General features: G+C 41.4%; 1 protein-coding gene across 1 annotated transcript in view; it reads right to left on the bottom strand.

Moving 5' to 3' along the window:
• The window catches only part of cpne9 (copine family member IX), a 96,956-nt gene that overhangs the window by 39,157 nt on the left and 42,403 nt on the right, over nucleotides 1–15,396 (bottom strand). The window lies entirely within an intron of this gene.

Below are 15,396 nucleotides of genomic sequence, written 5' to 3'. Positions count from 1 at the left end.
TTGGTGAGGAAAAACTGGCATGGTCATTTTCAAAGGGGTCCCTTGACCTCTGACCTCCAGATATGTGAATAAAAATGGGTTCTATGGGTACCCACGAGTCTCCCCTTTACAGACATGCCCACTTTATGATAATCACATGCAGTTTGGGGCAAGTCATAGTCAAGTCAGCACACTGACACACTGACAGCTGTTGTTGCCTGTTGGGCTGCAGTTTGCCATGTTATGGTTTGAGCATATTTTTTATGCTAAATGCAGTACCTGTGAGGGTTTCTGGACAATATTTGTCATTGTTTTGTGTTGTTAATTGATTTCCAATAATAAATATATACATACATTTACATAAAGCAGCTTATTTGCCCACTCCCATGTTGATAAGAGTATTAAATACTTGACAAATCTCCCTTTAAGATAAATTTTGAACAGATCATGTGATTAATCGCGATTAAATCTTTTAATCGATTGTCAGCCCAAATTTATTTGTAATTCAGTTCAGCTTGATTTGATAATGCCATGAGGATGAAAGTAGGAATGAATGCGTTTGCAATTTTTATCATAAGTAATTATTCTCTGTGCCGCAGCGGTGTCCAAATTCAACTTCTTTGGAAATGCGGGGCCTGAGGCAAAGCCAGCAGGCAGAGCTGCTGTCCAATGACCCTGAATATTTCAGCTGTGTCCCAGTTCAGTGTCACGATAAAGCAGAATGCACAATAAGAGCCCCATCAAAGGACCACGGAATCAGACTTATTAAGCTTTGATACTAAAGAAAGAGACGAAGGAGCAAGAGAACTGACAGAGGATGAGAGAAAAAGGAAAAAAATAAGTGACCATGTAAGGAAAATTGGATATAAGGACTCAGAGGAAAAGAGGAAGAGAGGGAAGAAAGTCGATTAGCCGCTCTTCATCTCATCTTCCATGACGTAGTTCTGAAGTCGATGGATCCTCTTGCTCACGCTGCCCGCCAGCTGTAGCAGGCAGCTACAGTGAGAGAATTATTTATGAATTTATCTACACAGCGTGTCCAACTGCACGCCCCCCAGCTAGCCCACCGGATACAAGAACTGCCTCGACTCTGGAGTCCACGCCTGCCTATACCGCTCACTGACTACAGAATAACAATGCCATGCTGTTCATTTGATAATTATTAAAAGTATTTAGGCTGTTCTGTTTCTCATCATGTAATGCACAGAGAGACATGTTAGAGCTCTGTTTTCGACATGTAAGCTTGAATCGTATGATCGCAAAGAAACAACACCCAGGTTATGTGTATTGGTTTCGAATTTTTTTGCAAAATCCTCCACAAATACCTATGCACAATACCATCAAAGTGAAGCAGCTGTGAGCTATTTCATAAGCTGTAAACAGCTCATGGGAAACACAACAGGCTGAGCTGCCATCTGCTATTAATGAAGTGAAATGAAGTACAGTCTCTTGACAGAACCCTTGTCATGGCACACATTCTGTAGCCTTTACATTCATTTTATGTAGTACCACCTTGTGGCAGTTTGTTGTAACTGTAAAGTGTTTTCTCAGTGGTCAGTTCAGATCATGTGATCAAAGGTTAAAGGTCAACCAGGAAATGCTGTAGTGTGTAAGAATTTCTCCATGCGGTCAGACCGAAGGCTTCTTTCCCTTTTTCCCTTACGTTTGTGCCTTGGAGAGCCTTTGCTTGTAAGTGTTGCTACTTTTTCTGTGTTTTATGTTAATGTGCATATAAATAATTTGGACTTCATATGTTTGGATTAAAAACAAAGTAATTTGTGATAATTTCATTTGCTAAGGTTAAAAATGCTAAGCTAAGCCAAAATGTAGCTTCTTGTCATAGTGTGTGCATGGAGGCTATTTATAAGCAATGTAAATTCATTTGTGCTGTATTTTGAGAACAGTTTGTAACAAAGCACTGTATATTTGTATTGTTTCAGTTTTACAAAAAAGAAAGAAGAAGAGAAAAGAGGACTCAGTAAAACACTTGAACTTTACTCCTGTCTTCGACTTCTCTGAATCCTTATTGTTAGCTATCTGTCAGTTTTTGCGTAAGTGCAACACGCATCAGGGACAGAATAACCCTGGTTAACCTTGGGGTCACAGCTATCATTTGAAAAGGTCACAGAGTGCTGTGCATGGGCGTACTGGCCTCTTTTTATTTTCTGGGAATCGACCCAACAGTGATTTCTACGGCTAAGTCCAGGCGCTGTTACTCAGGCTTTATCAAACACGGAAGGCTCAGTGTGCACATTTTTCCTTCTGACCAAACAATGCAGAATGCGATTTCCCTGATTAGCTCACCACAATCAGAGATTATCTTCTCAGCTTGTTTGTGGAGGCAGGTATTGCAGCTTTAAGAATCTCCATACGGGAAAAAAAAAGTCTGTTCCTGTTTTTTACCTTACTTTCGTTACTTAAAGCTGAAGTAGATGAGATTGGAGCAAATATGATTCAAAAAAGTTATTTTTTCGTTATATCGTGACAGTAGTACATGAAACAGGTAACCTGAAAAAAATCATGTGCCTCTGTCCTCCGTTGTCCTCCAGTGCTCCTTACGGCATCTGCAAGATTTCACAGACCGGAGGAAAACAAGCAGTCAGAGCTGATCTGAGGTTTGCTGTCCATCTGCTGTCTCTGAGAGCCGGCTGTCAATCACTCGCAAACTCCGATCAGACGGTCAAACTAGGCAGCGCTGATCAAATATGAATCAATGTTCTGTTACTGTAATGCCTATTTCTCACCTCAAATGTTTTCAGAATCATCTTGTAGTGTACTGTTGAGCTGTAAAATGAGAAAGTTTGTTACGCCGCCATTGTGAAATCTGGTGAAGGAATACCAAGTTCTGGTCACATGACCGGAACACAGCCAATAGGTACGCTCTCTCAATGAAATGACCTGTGATTGGTCAAATTCTCCCGTCAATTTGATTTTTTAAAGCCTGTAAACAGAGCCATGAGGAGGTGCAGAAGTCTAGTTTTCTCTCAGAACACTTGAATTACAATATGCTGAAAGATTATTATGGAATTTTTGCCCAATGATGCCAAAAATATGCTGCCTACTGCCGCTTTAACTTATGTACTGAAAGGTATAATATGTAACCGACAAAGTTAGTGAGAACACAGCAGCGAATCAGAGAAATAAAAAATTGTTTCCCAGCGGTTACGTTCTAAAACTCTCAACTAACTCAACATAACCCTGCGGGAAGGTGCAGTTGCCGGATTTTGAATGAATGCAGATTTCCTGTCTGCTGGCTGTGGCTTAGCGCTGCTCTCGTCAAACTACAGACACACACTGATCATAGCTGCACTCACAGCACAGAGAGGAGCAGGGGGATCATTGGAACACACGTACATAACACAACTCGATCTAATCTGTGAAATACGGTTGGTTTGTATGTTGAGACGTGTGCCTCGGTATCAGAAGCCGAGGGTCACGACAAAGCGGCGCATTTGACCACCTGCCCGGGCTGCACACGTGCACATTGTTATTGGATGGGGGTTGCAACCCCACATAGGGCACAAGGCCACTTTGCTGACGCCCAGCAGTGTCCAGAGTAAAGCAAAATAATAAGAAAAGACAAACTACTGGCAGTGGGCTGCAGGGTAGAGATAGAAAGGTAAAAGCACGAGAAACATATCAAGTATTCACAAAAGCTTTCTCGTAAAATAAAGTTTTAATAAGGGATTTGAAAGCAGCTCTAAATCAATAATGTATTTTTGCGACTGATCCCATGGGAACAATAGTACGACATTTTAAGGATATTCCGCGTGTCGTGATAACACATTTTAGTATCGTACAAATACGATAATTATCGTACATCTGGCAACGCTGATGAGCAGCAGATGTGCGTTTACGCTTGTAAAAGACATAAAAAAATGTCAGCAAAGCAACAAAATTATAAATGTGGCTGCTGAAGAACAGGCGGTCAGCTTCTGAAATGTTTCCAGTGGACACGGAAACTGCGTCAGAGCTTTGTATCTTTCTTCACCATTATTTTGATATTCACTTATTTAGGGCTTTGATTTGATTTGTATTTTGATTTGACGCCTAAAGTGCCGATAGGGAAAAGCAGAACAATATAAAGATAACACTGTAATTTGATAATAGAAAAATGACAACCACACATACTTGAGCAAATAATGACATCATCAAATGATTAGAACAACTCCTAAAAATCTAAATGATAAAAAGATAACGTTAAATAAAACAGCCAAATGTGTCACGCTTTCTTTGCAAAAGCTGTTTCATCACCCACTCCAAATGGTCTTTTCCCAAAAACAATATCTTTCTACTACAAATCATTTGTTGTTTCAACAAGTGGTGTTGCTAACAGATTGGAGATTGTCTGTATCCGTGACTGTTGCAGAACAACATTGTCACATTATTTGCCAAGATGCCTCAAAGCTGGCAAGCATGAAACTAGCTCTGAGCTAATTTCTGCCGGCTCAAACAGAGCCAATTGCAAACATATCTTTGGTTTACAAGATAAAGTAACAACTAATTCTCGCCAGTTGGGAGATACATAGTTGTAAATCTCCGCGCTGATCCGTCCTTTTGTATACATTTCCTTACAGCATGAATCACTGGTTCAGGTTCAAAGAAGGGCCTTGGAAGTCTGCAATTCGTCACGGACAAGGATAACTATACTTTTTTAAATCCCATCTGCAGCGGGGGCAAGATTAAATGTCACATATTTGATTTTGGGGCAGATAAAGTTTAACATTCCCTACAGAAGTAGAGCAGCGGCGGCGGAAGTGTTCTGTCTTCGTGTCTGTCACAGCAGAGCAGGCCAGATGAGACCTGAACCTCCACACCAGATGGCAGGTGACTTTCTGTGGGACGCAGAACACGGGGGGACACACGGTGACAACTCTGTGTGTGTGTGTCTCTGTGTGTGTGTGTGTGTGTGTGTGTGTGTGTGTGTGTGTGTGAGGGAGATTTTTTTTTTAGTTTGAAAAAGAAAACTACTCTGACATCAAAATGTAAATCACATTATCCTTTCTTTTCTTTTACTGGGTATCTGTCAAACCGAATAACAACAGACAAGTTAATTATAAACCAAACATACAGTAAATGTTAATTGGTGACCATGAAATCCATGACCTTTAAAGATCAGTAGGTCTGCTTCTATAGTAGATAGCTCTAGGCAAGCAAGGCTATTTAACACTGGGACCGCCAGGCTCTTTTGTGGTACTATTTTCTCCAAATCTCACAACCAAGATTGTCTGTATGCTTTAGTTTGCACTGATGGGCCATTAATGCCTCATCAGTCTCCATCTCTTTAGCGCGTTGTGGCAACTCAGGATGTGCCGCTGTATTTCCGTAGCGCAGCGATGTCATCAGTCGATATGCAGCCCCCCCACACACACACAATACACAGCCCGATAGTTTATCTAACAGTTACAACCTACATGAAACTGGTATACTCTTCGCAGTGTAAAATGAATAGCACCTTTTTTATCTGTTCACAATGTACCTTAAGGTAGATTTGTCATTTAACACTCTTGTCAGCATAGGAGTGGGCAAATATGCTTGCTTTATGCAAATGTGTGTAATAAAAAAAAATGACAAATATTGCCCAGAAACCCTCACAGGTACTGCATTTAGCGTAAAAATATACTCAAATCATAACATGGCAAACTGCAGCCCAACAGGCAACAACAGCTGTCAGTGTGCTGACTTGACTATGACTTGCCCCAAAACTGCATGTGATTATCATAAAGTACCAGTTACCATACCAGTTTTTTCCTCCAAAATTTAGTGTAAGTTTTTAGCGTTATTTAACCTCTTTCCCGACAAGATCGTATGACATGGTTGGTACCGATGGGTTCCTTAGGTTTATAGTTTTTATATTCTAGTTTCATATGATGCCAGTATCTTCGCGGTGACTTTAAAACTGAGCCCGCAACAACCTAAAGGTAAACATGTTAAAGAAATTAGTGGCGTTAAAACAAATTTGTGTTAAAGCGTTAGTGTTTTTTAACAGCCCTAATAATTATATATGCTTATTACACAGCTGTGTTGAATATTCATTATGATTGGTCAATCACGGCGTTCTACGGTCTGTTATTTCTTGGTAGCAGACCGTTCGGAATCTGGAGGACCAATTTTGTCAAATTATTGATTTCTTCAGTAAGTAGCCGTGTTATAAGCGGGATAATGCACAGCTAGCGGGTCATTGTTGTGAAAGAAACCCCTTTAGGGCGATGAGAGACCGTGCGGCATGGCCTGTCAATATTAATCAATATTATGTTACATTAGTGCCTATTTCTCGCCTCAAATGTTTTCAGAATCATCTTGTAGTGCACGGTTTAGCTGTAAAATTAGAAAGTTTGTGACGCCTCCGCCATTGTGAAATCTGGTGAAGGAATGCCAAGTTTCGGTCACATGACCGGAGCACAGCCAATAGAAACGCTCTCTCTCTGAAATGACCCGTGATTGGCCAAAGTCTCCTGTCATGGGCTAGATTTTCTAAAGCCTGAAAACAGCTACATGAGGAGGTGCAGAAGTCTAGTTTTCTCTCAGAACACTTGAATTACAATATACTGAAAGGTTATTATGGGATTTTTGCCCAATGATGCCAAAAATATACTGCTTACTGCCACTTTAATGTACATTTTGAACAGAGATTGCGATAAATCACGATTAAATATTTTCATGGATTGACAGCCCTATAGCTCCTACCTGTCTGTTTGTATCATAGTGTGTTGCAACAGGATAAGATGACATCTGCAGCTGCCTCCTCCAGCTCAGTAACATAACACTGCCTGCAATCTGCCACTGTTTGCTCCCTCTCACAGAGCAGAAAATATCTTATTTTGTGTGTGGCTGACAATTCTTTTTTTTTTCTTTTTGCAAAATGTTTGTGGTACTATATATGTGTCTGCTCGCCTTTGTCCATCAGCCACAGAGCAGAAGGCATCCCACCAACTGGCCCCAATTATACGCCCTGGCCTCTGACACACCGCGCCGACAGACTGACCAGTGTCTCGCAGCGAAATCCAGACAGGTATAATTACATGACACATGCAGGCTGGTTCGCCGTCATATATCCAGCAACATCACCACCACCACCACCCCTGAGGACAGCTTATTTAAGTCCACGATCACACCTCATCAATCTACATCTGTCCGACTGGCAGCATGTGGGATTGCTAATAGATCGGCCTCATTTGTTCAGATTACATTTACAAATGGGTGATTTGTCTGGTTTTTTGCTCGCTTGTCACCTGCAAGTGACGATGATGTGGTAAGGTAAAAAGTTTTTCGCTCGTGCTCAGCACTGCTCTGCTTCCTACATAGACAAATTCATACATTATGTATGTGTACACGCATAACAGGTTATCAATTAAAAAAATACCTTTGGTATGTGGTCGTGTGGGTGTCCATATAATAATACATCCCGCCCAGCTCCCCATTTACTTTTTCAAAAGGGTGTATTTTGAATCATTGTTATACTTTTACCGCCTCGGCTAATAGCCCCCCTCGGTTACCATGGCAACACACAGGTAAGTGGAAAGGAGTGCTTAGTTCGCCACGCAGCATGAAGCCCATTTTTAAAACTGTTGACCTATAAAAACATACACCCACCGACATGAGGAGGCTACCAGAACCATATATGTTTTGGACTCTTTGTGTGTGTTTGAAGACAGCAAATGCAGAAAAAAATCAATAACCCAAGTTTTTTTTATATATACAGGGTCTGTGTTGTCTTTGTCCAAACTTTTTTTATTTGTGTGTGTGTGTGCGCTCCACAAGTGTAGTCTTCTAAATGACAGCACATAACTGCATAGAAAGTACTCAGCAGTTTGGAAGGTAAACACAAATCTGTCTTTTTCTGTCTCTCTCAGGAAATTTGTCCTTCCCCTGCATCTATCTTCCTTTGTCTATCGCACCGACTCCCTTTTCCCAACTTCCTCATCCTCTCTCCTCTTCTATCTTTTGCACCTTTTCAATATCCATCACATATTGTTTCCTTTCGGCAAATTACTTTCCCTTTCTTCGTCTCCATCCTCCCTCTTTCCATTGTCTCCCGAGTTGTCAGTCACCCTTCACATACCTCCCTTTCACTTTTTATCGCACCTTTAACTCCATTCCTCCCTTCATCCTCCCCTTGTTTCTCCCCCTGGGCTTTGCTGTGTCTGATCTATCAGAAGCTCCAGACAGCTGTCTATTCCCTGCAGGCAGCCATCAGAGACACTGACCATATGGGAGGAATAGCGATTGCGCTCTGTTGGTCTCTCATTGTGTTGTTTTCCTTTTCATTATTAGCCTTTTTTTTTTCACGAAACACTTCTTGTTCCCTTTGGTTCCTTTCATTTTTTGCTTCTCGCTGAATCTTTCCGGGCCGTCAAGAGCCAAACTGCTCGGCTTGTGGTGGAGAGAGGGAGGGAGGAGGGTGGGTGGTGGAGGGGAAGTAGGTATTTTTGTGACAAAGCCAAGGACACGAGGTGTATCGAGGGATCATTAGGGAATAATATGACACTTACGCATCTCTGCTGATTGTTTGGCTTGTTTGGGCTGTTTTTGTTTTTTTTTAACTCAAAACGTTTGTCTTGAAAGGGAATTGAGGCCACCAGGTATTTTTGTCTCGGTATTTTAGGATTTTTGTATGCATGGCAGAGAACATTTGAGATAAAAAAGAAGCTTTTTTTGGGGGGATTATGGGAAATGAAATGTCCGCTTCAGTTTGATATTTGTCATTGTACATTTCAGCACAGTACAACGGAATATGCCATGGTGGATTAACATTTCTTTCCTTCTATTTGTCTGAGTGCAGGTATAATTTTAAAGCTGCCCCAGTCAATATTTTATACAACCAAAGGACCAAATGACTACGTACAATGTGAAAGGGGACGCTAGTTCGTAGTGACAAACCTGCTCTCACTGCTGTCGTCAGCCAATGTGATCTCATCCATACTCGTCATATTTAGAAACAGTTACGGTTGATGTTAAAGGTAATTAACATTGTGAAACAGTGGCGGTTAGATTTAGGCATCAAAACCACTTAGTTAGGTTTCGAAAAGACTAGGGCTGTCAACATTGACATGATAATAACGCGTTAACGCAAATCCGTTTTAGCGTCACTAATTTCGTAGACGCAAACGATCCTTCGGAGGTTGTAGCGGGCTCAGTTTTAAAGCTAGAGTGATGATAGTGGCATCATATGAAACGAGAAAACCTAAAGAATCCATTGGTACCAACCATGTCATACTAGCTAAATAACGCTCCAAACCTACACTAAATTGTGGCAAGGAAAAACTGGCATGGCCATTTTCAAAGGGGTCCCTTGACCTCTGACCTCAACATATGTGAATGAAAATGGGTTCTATGGGTACCCACGAGTCTCCCCTTAACAGACATGCCCACTTTATGATAATCCCATGCAGTTTGGGGCAAGTCATAGTCAAGTCAGCACACTGACAACTGTTGTTGTCTGTTGGGTTTGAGATGGCCATGTTATGATTTGAACATATTTTAATAAATATATACACACATTTGCCCACTCCTATGTTGATAAGAGTATTAAATACTTGACAAATCTCACTTTAAGGTACATTTTGAACAGATAAAAAATGCCAATAATTGTGATTCATCGTGAACTATCATGCAATTAATCGATTGACACCTAAAAAAAACATCATGGTTTGGCTTAAAATAAGGACGCTTTTAATGTAACGTAAGCTAAAGACGTTAACGTCATGTGACTCAGTGCTGTGCGTCACGTGATAACATAGTCAGTAAAAATCACTCAACTGTTGGTTTAACATGGGACACCAATGCTGGTCCCCTGAGTAAATGTCGTATGTTTGCTTGACCCGTCCACCACCCCTCCCTCTGACCCCTTAGGCCCTGTTCAGTCCTGGCTTTAACATGCTGAGTGATCCGATCACACCTGGTATTAGAATGTGTCTCCACATGGTCTCCAGTGACATCACTGAGGATACATGTTAATACCAGGTCTGAACAGGGCCTGAGAGGACTTCTCGTTCTTAATACTATTTGTTTCTCTGAGCGTCTACTAATGACGTGCATTGGTTTACATTGGAGCTGAAAGCCTGGTGTGTCTCATACAGACACTAAAGGGTGCCTTGGGCGTCGATACTGACTCCCCGGTGAGACCGGGCTGCATCAGTGTTGTTTCCAGCCACAGCAGGCATCTGTTTTCAGCAAAAGAGCTCTGATAAACCTTATTGTATATGCTACCTGCCCTGCACCGAATGGCACCTAGTTAGCGACTAACTGGAGAACATTGTGGAGCATTTAGCAGCTAATGAGCCATATTTTGAATGCACAAGATGTTTGTCTTTTTCATGAAGTCTGGGGCGAAGAAAATGTCTCGCTTTCCAAACCCCACTTGATGGCAAATACTTGAAGGTGCTAAACAGTTCCATTGTCGTTGAGATTTAGCTTAATGGTCATGCAATAATCATGCAATAACCGCAGCAAAGTCACGCACACATCACTGTTCTCTCCTTGAGGTGTCTCTATACTATAGATCTGCAAATAATTTCCGCAACAGCAACTATGAGAGAAGCAGACTTATTTAGTGACATAGAAGACAGAGAGGATGAAATAATTGATTTTAGAAGCACATTCTTGTTGATTACATTCAATACATTCAAGAAAAAAAGAACAAATATGATTTAAAGGGGACATATCATGCTCATCTTCAGATTCATACTTGTATTTTGGGTTTCTACTAGAACATGTTTACATGCTTTAATGTTCAAACATCACAGTATTTTTCTCATACTGTCTGTCTGAATATAACTGTATACACCCTCTATCAGAAACGCTCCGTTTTAGGGCATTTCAACGGAATGGCAACGGAATTGCGTTGCTAGGAAACAGCTTGGGTCCATGTTTACTTCCTGTCAGCCGATGTCCTTCAAATACACTGCAACAGGAAATAAACTGGGACACATTGAGAATGTTTACATTTAAAACTGTGAAATTGTCTAAATATTGTAGATTTGTGACATCACAAATGTACAGAAATCTTGATGGCTTGTTTCAAACGCACGGTTTCTGAATACGGGCTGTGTGTATTTGTCTGTGGATTGAGCGTTTTGATACTTTCACAGTATTTATATATCACTTAAACCTGCTTTACGATATAAAAGACATGAAAATCTCACTTTTTACAATATGGGACCTTTAAAAAGTCGGCAAAACCATATTTTCCAATTTTGACTTGCACATTGACTTGTTTTATTCAAATATTGTGAGTTTAAAATCCAGCATGCATGCAAGTATTTTTCTACAGGCATACGTTCATTTGATGGATTGATTGGGCTGTTATCTGTGTGGTGTTGGAGGACCCCCCTTGTCAGTGTCTTTAAGCTCCATTGTCCCCCATTAATCACAGAATAAGTCATTATAAAAATCCTTCAGACAGAGGAGCTTATTGTATGTAACCTTTCACTTCTGTCACTTTTCCTCCTCAAGGTGAATTCCATTAATGGATTCAGCGAAAGGATGATTTATCCCATGGAACTTACGGCAAGTTTGTGATGAGTAATTGTCCCAGTCTTTAAACGTCCATTCAATTAAAGGTAGGGTTGGTAAAGACTTTAGAAACATTTTTTGTTATATTAGTTGCAATTTTTCAATACATCCCGACAGCAATCAATAAATCAAATCAAATTAATCAAAAATCGGGTATCTGTTGCTTGTAGCTGCTAGCTTGACAGCTGTGAGGACTAACAATAGCCATGTTTCACATTCATAATGACATGTTTATGTTCGTTATAGGGCTGTCAATCGATTCAAATATTGAATCGGGATTAATCGTATGATTGTCCATAGTTCATCGCTATTAATCGCACATTTTTTATCTGTTCAAAATGTACCTTAATAGGAGATTTGTCAAGTATTTAATACTCTTATCAACATGGGAGTGGGCAAATATGCTTGCTTTATGCAAATGTATGTATATATTTACTATTGGAAATCAATTAACAACACAAAACAATGACAAGTATTGTCCAGAAACCCTCACAGGTACTGCATTTAGCATAAACAATATGTTCAAATCATAACATGGCAAACTGCAGCCCAACAGGCAACAACAGCTGTCAGTGTGTCAGTGTGCTGACTTGACTATGACTTGCCCCAAAACTGTATGTGATTATCATAAAGTGGGTATGTCTGTGAATGGGAGACTCGTGGGTACCCATAGAACCCATTTTTCATTCACATATCTTGAGGTCATAAGTCAAGGGACCCCTTTGAAAATGGCCATGCCATTTTTTCCTCGCCAAAATTTAGCATTACTTTGGAGCGTTATTTAACCTCCTTCGCGACTAGCTAGAATGGCATGCTTTGTACCGCTGGATTCTGTAGGTTTAGGTCTAGTGTCATATGATACTAGTATCTTCACTCTCACTTTAAAAGTGAGCCCGCTACAACCTAAAAATCGCAAGTAGCATTAATGCGTTAACGAAATTAGTGGCGTTAAAGCAAATTTGCGTTAACACGTTATTATTGTGTTAACTTTGACAGCCCAAGTTCGTAATGCTAGTTGTGGGGGAGTGGCATTGGAGGGAGGCCTCGAAGCGACGGACTGTCAGTGTTGCCGACTTGGCGACTTTCTTGCTTGACTCACAGACTTTTGGAGCTAGTCAGCAGCTAGTGCTGCTAGCTACTTTCATTGGAATCGAGTGAGTTGACAACACTGGGCTCGGCTTTTCGGTTGGATAATTTTTTTAAATCTGGCGTACTCTAGCTAGTTTTTCAAGATCGCCCACCCTGCCTTTTGTGTTAGTGTGTGTCTGACAGAGTTTGCACGGTTAAAAGAAGAGACGCTTAAAAAAAGAATGTTAACAGAGTTGTGTTGTGGCTCGGCTGTCTCCCTAAATTATTTTCTATGATTTTGATGTCAGGTTTATTTTTGTATCTGTTGTGTGTGTGTCTATAGACGCTGGCATCACATTCACTTTTGCATTCCAACGATGCCAAAATGTAAAATACTGTGTTGCTCTGCCTCCCTCCCTCTCTCTCTCCACTCCCTTTCCTGTTTTGCTGTTCGCCCCTCGCTTGCCCAGCACGGTGGCATTTGGGCCGTCGGACCATAACCGGCTGATTGTTTGGTCTGTCTGAGAATGATAAGCTCCCTAAAACATGTCAATAGTGCTACTGGCAGGGGACAGCTGCAGGACCATAAACTGGCCCCTAGTCGACCGGACTCATCACCAAGTCCAACTGAAGTTAGTGGCAGTGATTCATTTACTGTACTACCATACACCAGACAAGAAAAAAACTCTACAAACCAAGACAGACTTGACAGATTGGAGTTTTATACGAGCATTTGTTTATAGGCAGAGCTGTTGCTGTTGGTTGAGCTAAACCTCCATGAGCAAACGCCAAAGTAGCTTTAAAAGCAAATTAGCTGACTGGCAAACTTGGACAGCAACTCGAAAAGAAGTATGAATAAAATACAAAATGCTAATTATTTGAGTTTGAAAAACTGGTGACCTTGAAAACAGTAGTTGTAGGAGTAAAAAAAACTAACTTAATTCAAGGTCCACTTGCAGTTGAAAGCTTTTTCCAGAGCTTTCAACTGCTTCCCACAGCCTTACTCAGTGGACGTATAGTTTGGTCAGTTGTCATGGAGATAGCTTGGTTGTCAGTCTAAAGGAACAATATGTAGCATTGACCGCTAGCATTTAAAATGGGTAACAAAGTACAAATTCAAAACATTGAAGCCGTGGCCCATCCGCTCCTCCGATGTGACGGTTAGCAGCGCCCCATTTGCATACCAAATAGATTTGTCCCTCCCCGGTTGTTAGCGACCCTGGTGCGTGTCGCTCACATTGAAATCAACTTTGGTCTGACCCGTCTCTCGACCTGGGTCGTGAAGCCGAGTCGGTCAACGCAGGTTAACTCTTTCAGACACACAATCAACGCTGGTTCAACCCTCGGTGTGAGAGGGGTATGAGATACTTCATGAGCTATTTCTTGCTCAGAGTAGCTTCACTGTTTGGTTCCCTCGACTGATTCAGCTATAGTTCTCTTCAGAAGTGTCACAGGTGGTGGTGACCACCTGGGTGGTGACCACCTGGAACACTTCAGAGGAAGACAGAGCTGCAGCTGAAACTGTCAAGGTAACGAGACGAGAACTCTAGACTGTCAGTAAGGAGCAACTCACAAACAATATCATCTACCTCCTTGTGTCCCTGCTCTCTGTGCTATTGCTCTTTGACTCTAAAATGTTACCCAGCCAATCTGATTGTTTTTGCCTCAATGTTTAGAGAATTTAACCTTCAATCTCTTACAAATCAGTTCATGCACCGCTCAATACACAGCATGAGGAAACAGTTTGTCATCACACAACTGTAACTGATCATTTAAATTTTCACTTCAAGAACATTTTTTGGCCGGACCACAGAGGGCCGGCCCGACAAACGCAGTCTGTCATTGACCGAGTGATGAAGTTACACGATAGGTCATCTGGGTGTTGGAGTTTCCTCGTTGGCTGTTGCTCTTTGAAAATGAAAAGGCAGAGAACAGGCCTTTATGCAAATGAGTGTGTCCAGTGCGACGCGTCCGGCTCACGAAACTTGGACGAACTAGGCGATCTAGTTCTAAAATTAAATGAAATACAGCAGTGGCGTAGACTATTTGTCGCTTAAAATGTTCTCAGAAGTAGATTTTGGTGGACGGAATAACAGAACGTTTACGAGCAGGCCGCCATGATGTTTCCTGTTTGAAACGGCGAGCAGACAACCAGGGACCAATCCGGTGCAATCCACGAGAGGGTACGTCACCGCTTGAATGGCCAGTTGAGCCAAAGAGTATTGAAGCAAAGACACAAAACTATAAAAGAGTAGCTTCCGCTATTTTGGACTAAAAACACGCATTATATTTATAATATTTTATTGTTCAACACAGGCCATTTTGGTAGAATATGACAATAGAATATAAATGATTTTGTTTTACAGTTGTACGTCAATTTGTAGGCAGACATTCTACTGGCGTCCGGTTGTCACTTTCAGTCCGAAATGGCGGAAGCTACCCTTTGGCGTAGCTTCGCTGCTGGGCGCTGACGTTGCAATGGAACGAACAACTGACTTTCACTTCTTGGCAATATACGTTCTTTGGTTGAGTGGAGCAGCTCGTCCCCTCGTGTCCTCTGCGGACCTGGTGGACATGTACCGCTGGATTTAATATGACCACTGACTACTGGTGTAACAATTTAGCCACAAATTCACAGACTGACCATACACGGTCCAGACATATACTCGGTTTTGACCGAGTCTTGTTTATAAAGTTCCTCCTTGCGACAGAAGGGGGGGTCAGGAATGATTTAGATCAGTTTCTATTCGCTGCACTAACGGAGCTACAAACTAAACAGAAAAAAACAACCAATCAAATAGTGTCCTTTTACTCATGCGGGCAAATGTTGTGCTG

The sequence above is a fragment of the Sebastes fasciatus genome, chromosome 8 (genome assembly GCF_043250625.1).
Source record: "Sebastes fasciatus isolate fSebFas1 chromosome 8, fSebFas1.pri, whole genome shotgun sequence".
Lineage (NCBI taxonomy): Eukaryota > Metazoa > Chordata > Actinopteri > Perciformes > Sebastidae > Sebastes > Sebastes fasciatus.
This window is presented reverse-complemented; position numbering and strand designations above follow the sequence as displayed.